The sequence below is a fragment of the Moschus berezovskii genome, chromosome 18 (genome assembly GCF_049115385.1).
Source record: "Moschus berezovskii isolate FMDL1 chromosome 18, NW_MosBer_1.0, whole genome shotgun sequence".
Lineage (NCBI taxonomy): Eukaryota > Metazoa > Chordata > Mammalia > Artiodactyla > Moschidae > Moschus > Moschus berezovskii.
Genome location: NC_142477.1, coordinates 74,735,750 through 74,750,999, shown reverse-complemented (window position 1 = coordinate 74,750,999; position 15,250 = coordinate 74,735,750).

Sequence of the window (15,250 nt, the reverse complement as noted above, 5' to 3'; positions counted from 1 at the left end):
GGTTGCCATGTCCCCCTCCAGGTGATCTTCCTCTCCCTGCTTCACTCCAGCCCCTCCAATCCACAGAGTAACCAGGGATCGAACTCTGCATCTCCTCCGTTGCAGGCAGGTTCTTTACCACTGAGCCACCTGGGAAGCCCTACCTTTTTCAGGGGCTTTGTAAAAGTCCCAAGGTTGATTCTGGATCAATTCTCTCTCTTTCATGTTCTTGAACCAACCACTGTGATCAGGGAGAGAGAATATTTGAATGACAAGGTCTAGTCATGGGCAACTCCTTGGACCTGGGGTGGGGAAGCCATCGGCCAGTTCTATCAACAGTATCATCTGAAAGGAACAGAGGGGTGGTTTCCCAAAGGAATATGGAAATGTTATTATTAATATCAGAAGAAAGGGGCAAAAGCAAGAACGGTCTGCTTGGGTGTGCGTCAGAGTCCCCAGAAGGGCTTGTTCAGCCAGTCTTCACCCCTACATGTTCTGCTGTGAGAGGTGTGGGGTAGGCCCAAGAATGGGCAAGTTCCCAGCTGGCACTGCTGCTGGTCTGGGAGCTGCACTTAGAGAATCACTGATCTGCACCTTTCTCTTACCCTCACTCTTGTCCTATCTTATCTTACTGTGTAAGGGCACATGGGGATGCATACAATTGTGCTATGTGAAGGCTTTCTGAGAGGCCCACGGGTGCAATAATCTTACGGGAATCGACTTTCCCAGGTGGCACTAGTGGTAAACAACCCACCTGCCAATGCAGGAGATGGAAGAAACGAAGGTTCGATCTCTGAGTTGGGATCTCCCCTGGAGGAGGAAATGGCATCCCGCTCCAGTATTCTTGGCTGGAGAATCCCTTGGACAGAGGGCTACAGTCCATAGGGTCGCACAGAGTTGGACAAGACTGAAGCGGCTTAGCACACAACATGCAACTTTCCCAAGTGCTCTTTCTTAAACTGATGTGCTGGAGAACTTCCCCACGGTCCCTGGCTCCCTTCCTGCCCCTGTAGAAAGTTCCAGCTCATGGAATGAAGGGATGCCATCAGTGTGGGGAGCTCCCCTTAATCATGGTGCCTTGAATCTAAGGCCTCAGGCTTTCCCTTCAGTTCAGTTCAGTTCAGTTGCTCAGTCGTGTCCGACTCTCTGCGACCCCATGAATCACAGCACGCCAGGCCTCCCTGTCCATCACCAACTCCCGGAGTTCACTCAAACACATGTCCATCGAGTCGGTGATGCCATCCAGCCATCTCATTCTCCATCGTCCCCTTCTCCTCCCGCCCCCAACCTTTCCCAGCATCAGAGTCTTTTCCAGTGAGTCAACTCGTCGCATGAGGTGGCCAAAGTATTGGAGTTTCAGCTTTAGCATCAGTCCTTCTACTTAACTTATATGCAGGCTTTCCCTTAAGATTGATCTATTCTGTAAGGGCAAAATGTGTATCCTGTTTTGGTCCAGATTGGGTTATTCTGAGTTCAGGTACCGTGGGGTGGTGGGAGTACTGACAATTTTTCTTCAAGTACTTTGCTTCTTTTATTCCCCAAATATTATCTGTAATGCATTCACTACTAAGCGATGGTCTTATGAAAACAAAAGATGTATCAGTGGTGGTGAGAGGAATTTATTTGACTTAAGGGACACAAACTCACAGCTAATTCCGTGCATTACCTCTCCATCTGTCTATCTACCCACCTACCTGTCAAACCATCTTGGAATGGCAATGTTCAAGTCTTTGAAAAGAACATTCTTTGGAATGCCAGCCTGGGTCCTGCTGCATCATCACCATTCTCTGAGATGAGAGAGAGCCGGGAATGTTTCTCACCCCTCCTTTGGTTCATGTTTCTGTGGGATATTTTGCCAATTTCAAGAAGTAGCCGAAATGTTCCAAAATTGCTTCCTATAGGTCATATCTGAGTAAAATGCAGCAGAGGAAAGTTGGTGTTTTGTCTTTCTTGAACACTTATTAAGACTTGCAGGGGAATGTTTTCATTTAACTTTTGGATAAAGATGACTGGCTACTATAACCCATCACTTTTCACTTGTTCTCTTGGGTGTAAATCTTCTATTTGCTATCACTTGTCACTACTCATTTATTCATTGTTCGTGTGTATTCATTAGACTTAGATGAATGTCATTTGTAAGACATGGTTTTTACTGAAGAGATACCCTCCTCAAAGTTATTTAAGGGGATTCATGACAAAAAAGTGTGAAGACCCTGATCTAGTTCAATTCGTGCATCTGTGCTTGCTATCCTGAGGCATAGATGTATAGTCTCATTCTGAAAACACTCCCCAGGGCACTGGCTGCCTGCCTGCCTTCTGCAGCTGGGAGCACAAAGGTGCCTCAGCATGGTCTCATGGGGGGACCTCAACAGGCAGCCTTTGGGGAGCTCACAGTTGAGGTGAACAGCTGGACTCTAAAACAGTAAATGAAGATTTAACTGCAAGGAGAGAGCGGGGAAGGGCAGTCCAGGCAAAAGGAACAGCAATATGACAGCAGAGAGAAGCAAAAAGATATAAAGATTTATAGAATATGACCTGGCCGGATTGTGAGGTAGAGTGATGGGAGATGCAGCTGGGAGGGGGGAGAGACAATCAAGGCCATGGCTTTCATAGCCCCCATTAAAAAAAATGTCCACACACACACACACACATATATATATATATACAGATATGCATGCATACTAAGGCACTTCAGTTGTGTCCGACTCTTTGCCACTATTGACTGTAGCCCACCAAGTTCCTCTGTCGATGGGATTTGCCCGGCAAGGAAACTGGAGTGGGTTGCCGTGCTCTTCCGGACCCAGGGATTGAACCCATGATTTTTGTGTCTCCTGCATCGGCAGGTGAGTTCTTTACCACTAGCGCCACCTGGGAAGCTATATATGTGTGTATGTGTATATATGTATGTGTGAGTGTGAATATATATGTGTATATACATGTGTGTATATATATATATGTAAAATGTTTCCTTATTTGGCTGCCTTGGGTCTCAGTTGCATCCTGTAGGATCTTTGGTTGTGGCGCAAGAGCTCCGTAGCTGTGGTGTGTGGACTTAGTTGTCCATGGCATGTGGAATCTTAGCTCCCCGACCGGGGGCTGCACTGGTGTCCCCTGCATTGGCAGGCAGATTCTTAACTACTGGATCACCAGGGAAATCCCCGCAGCCCCCACTCCTGCACTGTGCACGTATCTCCAAGTTCACACACGCCCTGCTCTGCACACACAGGAACAGTCACACGCCAACACTCTGCCAAGTGCCCACCAAGACTAAGCTAGCACAAGGTCACGCCTCCCTCCTGCCTTCCCTCCTTCTTCCTTCCTGCTTGTGACACTTTCTGAGCACCCACTTTATACTGGGCTCCTTGGAGAGAAGCACTGTGATCTCTGCCCCCAGTCTTATTGAGGAGACAGCTAACAGTGACCACACACTGCGGTTAGGACACCACAGGCGAGGATGGTGCAAAGAGGGAGTCAGCGAGGACTCCCTGGAGGAGGACTCCTGGAAGCTGAGAACCGATAAAAGAAGGTAGCATTGGCAAGAATAGAAGGGGGCGGGAGGGATGGGACCTTCTAGGAAGAAGAAGCGGCATGTGCAAGGACCTGGCTGAGAGAGCATAGCCTCTCAGGCAAACACAGAGAGGCCCCAGGGAGGGTTCACTGTTGCAGCTTGGTTGGAAACAGTGGGGAGGGGCTGTTACTACAGGGCTCTCCTCAGGTTTCTGTTTTGCTGGGGAGGCTGGGCCCTGGGCTGATGGACAAGGATGAAGGTGGTGGGTACCACACCTTCCTCAAGAACCCCCGGGGGCGCTGCTTTAGAATCAGATGTGATTCTGTTGCTCATGTGAAAGCAGTCATTGAGGATCATTCCCTGCATCAGTGGTTCCCAACCAGGGTGACCGGGCCAAGTGTGCGGGGACACATTTTGCTGTCACAGCCGGGTGGCAGCTATGGGCATCTAGTGGGTAGAGACCAAGGATGTAGCTAAACATCACACAATGCGCAGAGCAGACCCCACAGCGGAGAATTATCTGGACAAAGTGCCAGTTGCGCTGAGACTGGAAAACCTTGGCCCAGATCCATTTTTTTCAGGAAAGTGGCAAAAGTGGTGATTTTTCTAATGCTGTCATTTCTTCAGGGATCGACTGGGATTCTCCTGTAAACAGGAACTTCTCTCCATCAGCTATTCAGTTACCCCAAGAGATTCACACAGGAAAGACAAGTACCTGATTCTTTATTCACCAGCTTTCAGAATACTTCATTAACTAGCATTCTCCAAAGATGACCAAAGCACTTTTTTTAGTACCGCCATGAGAATGTTAAGAAACTTAATGTCTTTCTTGTCTTGTTTTTAAAAAATATTTATTATTTGGCTGTGCTGTGTCTTAGCTGCAACATGTGAACTCAGTTGCGGAATGTGGGATCTAGCTTCCTGACCGGGGATCGAACCCAGACCCCCTGCATTGGGAGCGTGGAGTCTTCGCCACTGGACCACCAGGGAAGTCCCAAGAAACTTAATGTCTTTCAATCTATGGCCATGGTCAGTCTTTGTGAAGGGCAGATTCCTCATCTTTGGCCAGTGAGGACTCTTTGGGGTGACTCCTGCATCCTTCTGTCCCTGCCCTACTGTTCTGATTGCTGTTTTGCTTCTGGGTATGACAAGGTATCCCTGGGTTATCTTGTACATTTTAGAGTTCTTAGTACAGTGCCTGGGACTTATGAGTGTTCATCTAGCTCAGTGATTATTTTAAGGACAGAAATCAGTTCCTCCAAATTGCTTCCTTACAACCTCCAGTGATTTCCAACACTCTTCTGTACCTTCAGGCAGTTTGGGGCAGGTCCTGAGTGTGATGAAAGGTCAGGTTAGCCAGAGAGGGTTGCACACAGTGGCTTTGTTGGGCAGAGGGACTTGCTAGCCAAGAGAGCGCGTCGATTAGAAGCCAGGGCAATTGGGCAGAAGAGAGGGGCGGATTACCTAATTCAAGGAGTCAAGGCCTGGCTTTTGTTTTCACTGTCAATTCTAATCCTGCCGTAACCTTTGACCTACGCTTTGGGGCAATTAGTGCCTGCAAGTGGAGTGGTGGTAGGTTTGAACTTCTGCCTCCTTCTTCAGGCTGAGTCAATACCTTTGTATTCCATTACATGTAATTGAGGCGAAGGGGCTTATTAAGCTAACAAGTGATTATTTCCCACAGTAGAACCTCCATCCCAGCCAGCGAATTGGCTCTTCTAGGCAGCCTGTGCTTTGTCTGCAACCAAAGCCTGTATTTCACTGATGGCTGTGTCCTCTTCTCTCCTGCCTTCTTGCTTCTCTCCCTGCTCCTCCTCTTTGCCCTCACAGTTCAATCGAGTATACTCAATGTAACTAGCATTCACACTTAGATTTAGGCATTAGGCAGGCCAGCCCCTTAGATCTCAGTCCAATTCTGGGCCACCCCAGAAGGATCTTACAGCCTATTGGCAGAGACAGACACATAAACAGATAAATTATAAATTATACTGTGGTGTGATAAGTATAAGTTAATTCAGCAAGTCTAGACAAGGAAGATAGATGATGTGGAGGGGACCTTGTGCAGAAGAGTTGAGAAGGGAGACACGACTGGAGACGTCTGAATCATTAGACATGAGGCTTCCATGGACCAAAGAGGGATTTTATCCAAGTGATTTGAGGGTAGTTATTTCATAGAATGTGGCAGATTTCTCACTACAGAACACAGATTTGGTTTGGGTTCCCTACTTGCCTATGGGGTCATGTGCTTCAGAGAAGTCTTGCGCCAGTCTTATCCTCAGTGGGGTAAGTCTTGATTCATCAATGCTTGTCATACTAATCATATTCCCCTAGCCAGTGACTGACTTAAGACAGGGGTATATGATTCTATTCTGACCAATGAGCTATGAGGGAAAGTCTGTGGTGGTGGTGGTGGTGGTGGGACATGTTTCTGTGGAAGTTTCTTAACCTTAAAAATGGACACAGAGAAATCATAATCCCCTCTCTGGCTCTAGATTTTGGTGAGGATGTGATGGCTGGAGCAATTGTAGCTTCTTGCAACCATGAGGAGAACCTGTTCTTCTATTGAGGGCAGTAGAACAAAGAAGGAAGGAACCTGGGTCCTAGATGACAGTTAAACTCCTAAATAAAGCAACATGAGGCTTTTCTGCCTTGAGATTCTCACTGTCTGAGAAAACAAAATTTTCTTACATATGAGTCTCTTTCAGGTGGGTTTTCTGTTATGTGTTGCTGAAAGTTTCCCAACTAATAATACGTAAAAGAAGGTAGAATTTGAAGAACGAGTCATGAGAAAGAAAAGAGCATTTCGGAAAGGTGATACTGCCCAGACAAAGATACTGAGAAAATAGGAAATGTATGTTGTAAGTGCATGGAAGGCCCAGTTCTGAGAGGTAAAGTCAGATGGGATTTAGCCAGGTTAGGCAGCAGCACATTTCCCTCTCTCTGCCTCCCTTTGTTCCTCCATCCTTCCTTCCTCTTCTTCAGCTAGTCTTCTCTCCAAAGGCACATAGGAGTGAGATGCAGGTAGCTGTAATCTTAGCCTATAAGATTTACTGAGTATTCACTCTGCTCCAGACCTTGTGCTGGGCTGAATGGTCCCCTCTGAAACAGGTATCTAGTCTAGGAATTGAGACAAAAATGTAAACCTGTTTCTAACCATGTGGTTAGTTTTAGATTATTTGTGGGCTAATATTTGTTTTTTATTTGAATAGCTATGAGTTTATTTTAATGATCAAACTCTATGCATGGCAGAAATTTACATTTTCCTTTCGAATGTATCTAAGCGTAGGGGAAAAGAGTTCATTTAAGGAAAGCTAGCTGGTAATGTTATAGGTGGTATAACACCTATAACATCTGATAAAACTTGTGCAGTGATAAAACCTGTATATGTGTGTGCATGTGTGTGTGTTAGTCTGCTCAGTTTTTTCCCCCAGTCATTTGAGAACAGACTTATTCTTTCAGGAACTTCTGTTTCTGTAATTTATGTAGTTCCAATGGGAGATGCCACGTACATATATGACTATCCCTATTCATATCATACCATATTCAATTAGTCCAGTATCTTCTCTGAGAATTTGTCAAAGCATGAAAAGCCTCTCTATAGTGGCAGAAGTTATGAGGCATGTGACTTGAGAACTGTTGGCTATTCCTTGCCCTGCCAAGGACCCTGACCTGGAGTGAGGGAGGCAGGCAAAGAGAAGGAAAAATAGGAGATACAATTCATTCTTATTGTTCATGGTAGTTATGTTCTATAAGTGGCCACAAACTGAACTAGTAAATATCCAACTATTGCTCCTAGGGGAAATACAGGTTTAGGTTCCTGTGAGCCCCTGGTCACATTTTCATCAACTGATCAATGCAGTGTTGTTGTTCAGTCACGTCCTTTGCTGTCCCTCACCATCTCCTGGAGTTTGATCAAACTCATGTCCACTGAGTCAGTAATGCCAGCCAAGCATCTCATTCTCTGTCGACCCCTTCTCTTCCTGCCCTCAATGTTTCCCAGCATCACGGTCTTTTCGAATGAGTCATCTCTTCGAATCAGGTGATCAAAGTATTGGAGATTCAGCTTCAGAATCAGTCTCTCCAATGAATATTCAGGACTGATTTCCTTTAGGATGGACTGGTTGGATCTCTTTGCAGTCCAAGGGACTCTCAAGAGTCTTCTCCAGCACCACAGTTCAAAAGCATCAATTCTTCGCTATCAGCCTTCTTTATGGTCCAACTCTCACATTCATACATGACTATTGGAAAAACCATAGCTTTGACTAGATGGACTTTTGTTGGCAAAATGATGTCTGTGTTTTTTAATATGCTGTCTAGGTTTGTCATAGCTTTTCTTCCAAGGAGCAAGTGTTTTCTAATTTCTTTTTTTTTTTTTTTTTGCTGCTTTTCTTTTTTTTTTATTGGAGGCTAATTACTTTACAATATTATATTGGTTTTGCCATACATTGACGTGAATCCGCCCTGGGTGTACATGTGTTCCCCTTCTTGAACCCCCCTCCCACCTCTCTCCTCTCCTTATCCTCCCTCGGGGTCATCCCCGTGCACCAGCCCTGAGCATCCTGCATCATGCGTCGAACCTGGACTGGTGATTCGTTTCACATATGATAATATACATGTTTCAATGCCACTCTCCCAAATCATCCCACCCTCGCCCTCTCCCACAGAGTCCAAAAGACTGTTCTATACACCTGTGTCTCTTTTGCTAATTTCATGGCTACAGTCACCATCTGCAGTGTTTGGAGCCTGAGGAATTAAAATTTGTTACTGTTTCCACTTTTTTCTCATCTATTTGCTATGAAAGTGATGGACCCGGATGCCATGATCTTAGTTTTTTGAATGTTGAGTTGTAAGTCAACTTTTTCACTCTCCTCTTTCACCTTCATCAAGAGACTCTTTAGTTCCTCTTCACTTTCCGCCTTTAGGGTGGTATCATCTATGTATCTGAGGCTGTTGATATTTCTCCCAACAATCTTGATTCCAGCTTGTGATTCACCACCCCAGTATTTCGCATGGTATATTCTGCATGTAAGTTAAATAAGCAGGGTGACAATATACAGCCTTGATGTACCCCTTTCCAATTTGGAACCGGTCCTTTGTTCCATGTAAAGTTCTAACTGTTGCTTCTTGTCCTGCATACAGGTTTCTTAGGAGACAGATAAGACGATGGACCTTGTTTTACTTGCATTCCTGTTTAAAGACAATTTACTTAACCTACATTGTTGATTCACTAACATTAAGCTCACAGCCAGCAGCACTATAACTCACTTCTGAAGGAAGTTTATCTAACACACATGTTTTCTCCATAAGGCACATCACAGCGTTCTTGCACTTAGGATCCCTAGAGAGCACTTCAGCACTGTGCTTGGAGTCATTTTCAACAGTGAAATCGTCAACAAAAATCACTAAAATGAGAAAAAATATGGCATTAAATAGACTTAAAAGAAAGATGATTTTTCGTAATATGAGAGCTGAGACCAGAAGGCAGAATGTCATCTAGTTTGACCTTAGCTGGGAACACATGACTCAAACTTTTCACCACTCTGTGCATGTCCACAAATGACTATGAAAATGCTACAAATGTTGATCTGGGTTGCAAATAAATTTAACAAGTAAACAAATTTTCAAACACAGAATCCATGAAAAATGAGATTTACTATAACACAGAGAGAGAGACAGAGATGAGAGAGGGGGGAGGGAGAGTGGGGGAGACAGAGAGAGTGCTTTTCTTTCTCTGCTGGGGTTTGAGTCACAGGCTTTAGCTCCTTCTCTGCTCTTCTTATGGTTTGAATGTTCAATTTTGTTTGTGTGAGATATTTCAGGCTTCCCTGGTGGTTCAGAGAACCACCCGCCTGCCAATGAAGAAGACATGAATTTGATCCCTTGGTCATGAAGATCCCCCGGAGAAGGAAATGGCAACCCATTCCAGTATTCTTGCTTGGGAAATCCCATGGACAGAGGAGCTTGGTGGGTTACAGTCCGTGGGGTCACAAAAGAGTCAGACACGACTTAGTGACTAAACAGCAATAGTAATAACAATGAGATATTTCAAGATCTTTTCTATATCCTCCCCCGTTTTTGTTTTAACCTAAGCTGATTCAGTTGGGGTTCTGCTGCCTCCAACCAAGAGTTCAGAGTTAGTATATAAAGCTCTTGGCACTTAGTAGGTCCTCAGTGAATGTGAGTCCTTCCCTCATGGAATACAGGGTTGACTAAAGGTAACCAATGAGTGTATGTCCTAAGGAGCAACAGTGGTTAAGAAAAAAAAGGCTTTATAATAAAAACAAAAAATCGGGAGCAACATATTTCCAACTCATCCCTTTATTCCTAGCAGCAGCAGTCACTTCTTGCCATGTTCCAGTACAGATGGAAAAGTCACCGAATTACAAACCCAGTTGCAAGCTATTTTTGGTGGAGTTGTGGTGTGTGTGTGTGTGTGTGTATAATGTACGCACTGGGATTCTTGGCCACAGCCTCTGTTTGTATCAGCTGTCAGCAAATCAGAGGCGCCATACACGTTTGTCATAATTCATTACATTAATTAACCACGTTTGAGAACTGGGCACAGGCCAGAGGGGATACGGGGAGGGGGGAAGCCTCCACATTGTTGTGTCTGAACCTCCCGGGTCAGAATTTCCACGGTTTGATGGGCTGCCATCGCCTGCACATGTGTCCCCTGACACACGGACCTTGATGAAATCATCATGTTTACATCTTTGAATATTCTCTGCAGATGATGCCCGTGGCGGGAAGCCAGAGGCAGAGAGCATCCCAGAACTTGGCTTTGGAGGCCCATCTCTGTACCCAAAAGGAGTTTGGAATTACCCTGGTGTCTGATACCAGACTGGGCACCCTCTGCTAGCCTAACTCTCTCTGGCCAGTTCTCTGGACATGCTGTCTGGGCTAAGCCTTCTGCAGGACAAAGGGCACCAGGCACTCCACCCCCACTCAAGGCACGGTGGGGTGAAGATGTGCTTTCTCCATGTCCCCCATCCCAGTGAATGCCAGCTGCCAGGCTCAGAGCTTGCAGATAATTCCTGACTCTTTTGCCATAGCCAGTCTCCCTCCACATCCTGTTCATTCCCCTTTATTTACCACTTCTCAGGTCCTTGGACTTCAGCACTATTTCACCACTACTCCATCTGGGTCTCCGTCACCTCTCATTTGGACCACAGCAACAGCCCTATCTCTGCTTCCTTTCCCCCTGTCTCTTGCTTCCATCTTTCCTGCAGGCTGCAGCCAGATGGAGTTTGTGATGTACATAGCATGTCACTCTCCTGTTCCCATTCCTCCATGCTTCTCATTGACCTTGGGATTCTTTGCAGTGGCTTACAAGGCCTTTCCTGACCTGGCCTTGCTGATCACTGACTCCTGACTATTTTCAAGCCTTATTCTCCAGCCTCCCTAAAGTTCTTCCAGTAAGCTTTTTTTGGCCTAAGTAAATTTCTTCTGTACGCAACCACAGACCAAGACTCCTGAATCATCACAGTTTACATTTGTTCTGTGTGTCAGATTAAGGGCAATTTTGTTAATATTTTTTTGACAGAAATGTTCTCTGTTCATGCCATGTGCTCAGTAACTGGGCCTCTGATTGGTATTTAGCAACTAAACCTTTAATGACATAATTTAAACTACTGGATTGGACCTTACCTGAAGCCGGTGCCAAACATTTCCCAGTTTTTTGTTTTGTTTTTGCCATGCCATGCAGCTTGCAGGATCTTAGTTCCCACACCAGGGATTGAACTCAGGCCAGAGAGTGAAAGTGCTGATTCCCAACCACTGGACCACCAGGGAATTCCGCTCTAAGTTTTTTTAGTCAACAGATTCTCCTTATATTTGAATTAAAATCTCCGCAGTTTTCAACTTGACACAGACATTGAATTACAAGCTATTTTTGGATAGGACAATGCCTGCTTCATCCTAACCCTAATTACTTGCTAGGTGGACTTTGTATTAGCCAGGCCTATTATCAGTGTCTTCTCTTCCTTGGTGAAATTACCCTCTGCACATCACTTACAGTTTGTAAAGCATTTTCATGTCCATTGTCTCATTTAAACATGCCCACAATCCTGGGAGGTATGTGTGTGAAAGTGAAAGAAAGTGTTAATCACTCAGTCGTGCCCGACTCTCTGCGACCCCTTGAACTGTAGCCTGCCAGGCTCCTCTGTCCATGGGATTTTACAGGCAAGAATACTGGAATGGGTAGCCATTCCCTTCTCCAGGGGATCTTCCCAACCTGGGGACTGAACCTGGGTCTCCTGCATTGCAGGGGGATTGTTTACTGTATGCATCCAAGTTATAGTTGAGAGAACTGAGGTTCAGAGAAGTAACAGGCTTGCCCAAGCTCGCATGGTTAGTGAGAAGCAGGGCTAGCTTTAAAATCTTGTCCACTGATTCAGAACTTGCTTGCTTTCTTATACCTGTACATTCATTAATTCATTCAAGAACAACAAAGATCACTGAATGCCAGAGATCAGATCAGAAATGACTATGTCAGCGATTGTGCTAGACTTTGGAGATACACCAGTGAACAAGACAGGTCCTTGTCCTTGAGGAACTTACTGACTAGCAAGAGACACAGACCGTAGCAGTGACCCGTGATGGGGTTGCCTCTTTATTCTGAGCCTGAATAGCTGATCAACAAGCCACCACTGGAGGGGACAAGCCTCTATCATATCCGATCTCTTTGTTTCCCTGTGTAAAATTCAAACTCCAGGCTCAGATGGAGTGGGGTAGAATAGACACAATAGACTGTGTACAATGGGGAACAGGCGATTCTGCAAGAGAAAACTGAGACACTATAAGGGGAAATAGGGACAAGAAATGTCCACTAAAATTCAGGACACTTGAGTCACTGGATTCCAAGGTTATTGTGCCTGAGTGATGGCCAGGAGTTACCACTGCCATGCCCTAGCTTTTAGTAAATGAGTTCCCAATTTGGGACACTAGGGGTTTTTCCCCTTAAGTCCTTTTGACTTATTTTGGAACCATCTTCTATGAGTAAAAGTGTTGCTAAGCCCTTCAGGGAGAAGGTAGAGGTTGGTGAGCAGGGCCAATGCATTTTTTTATCTTCTTCTGCAGTAATGTAAATACCTCCTCTGTGCTTTCTCAATCCAAGGCAGACATGACTAATTGAGCCTGGCATTCTTTCTCACTGAGCCTAGCTAGATAAACCCCAAGAATCTTATTGTACCAACTACCTGACCAGAGTCATGAGGTGACAACTATTTACCAGTCCTGTTTTGGAGACTGTGGGACCTTGGGAAAATCCCTTTCTCTGTGCCTCAGTTTCCCCATCTGGTTCAACGACCTCTCAGGTGCCTTCCAATTCTGACAGCGTGGGAATGGAAGTTCTTCAAGGTGGGAAGTCATTTCTGTAGGGCAGGCTTCCAGGCTCTAGATGAAGTTCACCGCCTCTCTTTCCTCATCCTCCTGGCACCTTCAGGACTGAGAAGTGGGTGAAAATCATGTCATGTACTGGGGCATAGACTAAATATCTCCCTTACAAGTGATGCATGTAACGCTGCTAGAGAACACCCGAGACTCAGGGATGTGGAGTCAAGGAGCAAATCGGCAAGGCTGGTCACCATTTATTGAGCAGCTACTGTGTATTCTTGACCCCACCTCTATTTCCAGCACAGCCTTCCAAGTTAATGTTTTTGTTCTTTTTTATTTTTCACTAGTGTATGGTTGATCTACAATATTGTGTTTGTTTTGGGTGTACAGCAAAGCAATTCAGTTTTTTTTCAGATGGGCTTCCCTGGTGGCTCAGGTTAAAGCGTTTGCCTCCAATGTGGGAGACCCGGGTTCGATCCCTGGGTCGGGAAGATCCCCTGGAGAAGGAAACGGTAACCCACTCCAGTATTCTTGCCTGGAGAATCTCATGGATGGAGAAGCCTGGTAGGTTACAGTCCACAGGGTCGCAAAGAGTCGGACACGACTGAGCGACGGAACGGAACGGAACGGAACGGAACGGATTTCCATTATAGGTTATTGGAAGATACTGAATATTGTTCCCTGTATTACACAGTAAATTCTTGTGCTTCTCTATTTTATGTATAGTAGTTTGAATCTGTGGTGGTGAGCCCTTTGTTTTATAAATAGATTGATTTGTATTGTTTAGATCAATTTATATGTCATATAGTATTTGTCTGGCTTACTTCACTAAGTATAATATTCTTTAGGTCCATCTATGCTGCTGCAAGTGGCACTAGTTTATTCTATTTCAGGACTGAGTAATATTGCATCCCACGTCTTCCTAGGTCACTCTTCTGTTGATGGGCACTTGGGTTGTTTCCATGGCCTTAGCCATTGTAAATAGTGTTGCTATGAACATTAAGGTGTGTATATTTTCAAATTAGAGCTTTTCTCCAGATAAATGCCCAGAATTTGGATTGTAGGATCATATGGTAGATCTGTTTTTAGTTTTTTAAAGACCCTGCATGCTATTCTCCATAGTGGCTGCACCAATCACCAACAATGTAGGTGGGAATCCACATCCTTTCTTTGTAGACTTTGTGATGATGGGCCATTCTGACCATTGTGTGACATGATACCTTATTGTGGTTTTGATTTGCATTTCTTTAATAATTAACCATGTTGAGAATTTTTTCATGTGCTGATTGGCCATTATCTATGTCTTTTATGGAGAAAGTCTTCTGCCCATTTTTTGATTGGATTTTTTTTTTTTTAATATATTCTCATTCTTATCTTACAGTCAAGAGTGTTGACCTCTGAGAGTTACCACACACTCCCCCAGTGGCAGAGTCAGGATCAGAGCTCAGGTTCTGTGTCCGTTGCTCTTTCACCAATTCCACCTCCTTCCAGCTGGAGAGGCCCTAAGGGTGTGATGTGTAGTCCTTTGGGGGCTTTGCCAGGCCCAGCACCCCTCCTGGTCTGGCTTGCCCTGGGGGCACTCTGTCTGTGCACCCAGTGCTGGCGCTCCACCCGGCTCCCCCATCTCTCTTGGCGTCGTGTTCCCTGGGCCTATTGGCCTGTGCCTGCACTCTCTCTGGAGGGCTGTCCAGGACTGGAGAAGCTCCGCAGAGGTGCCAAGGGAGAGCCATGCCTGAGGACTTCCATTCTCCTTCCACTCTGCCTTTTGCCCAGTGACTGGCTGATATTGCAGTCTGAAAGCCCAGTGCCCATGTCCAGAATCTGTGCAAACTCTGAGGGGTAATGTCCACCCCAGAGTCTCACTGCGGGATCAAGCCTCAGCCTCACCGTTGCACCAGCTTGCACCCTTGCTTGGCTTCCTTCCCTTCCCTGTTATCCTTCTCCAACTCTCTGACTGAAAGTGCTTTAATAAATCACTTGCTTTCAAATACTCAGCTCAAAGTCTGCTCTGGGCAACCTGACCTCAGATACCTTCCTTCCCTCCATTTCTTAGGAAATTACTCAATCATCATAACTGAGATTTATAGAATTCATTGCAAAGCATTTCTGAGAGATGATCTTACATAGTTCTCTCTTCCTGGAATGCCCTCCCACTGCCCACTTCATTGCTGGACCCAGTTCGGTCCTCATTTTCTCTAGGAAGTTTCTCTGCTCAGCTGGATGGGGTGATGTTCTCCTTTGTCTCCCCTGTGGCAGAGACCTGCTAGATACACATCAATCCTGGCTCCTCACTTCCCAGCCTCTCGTGCAGTTAAGTGGGGGCAGTGTGACTAGTTCTAGCCCATGGAACATGGACAAGCCAGGTACATGAATTCTGGGCCAGGTCATAAAATGTTCCATGCAGTCCTCCACAACACCTCTCTCCTGCTT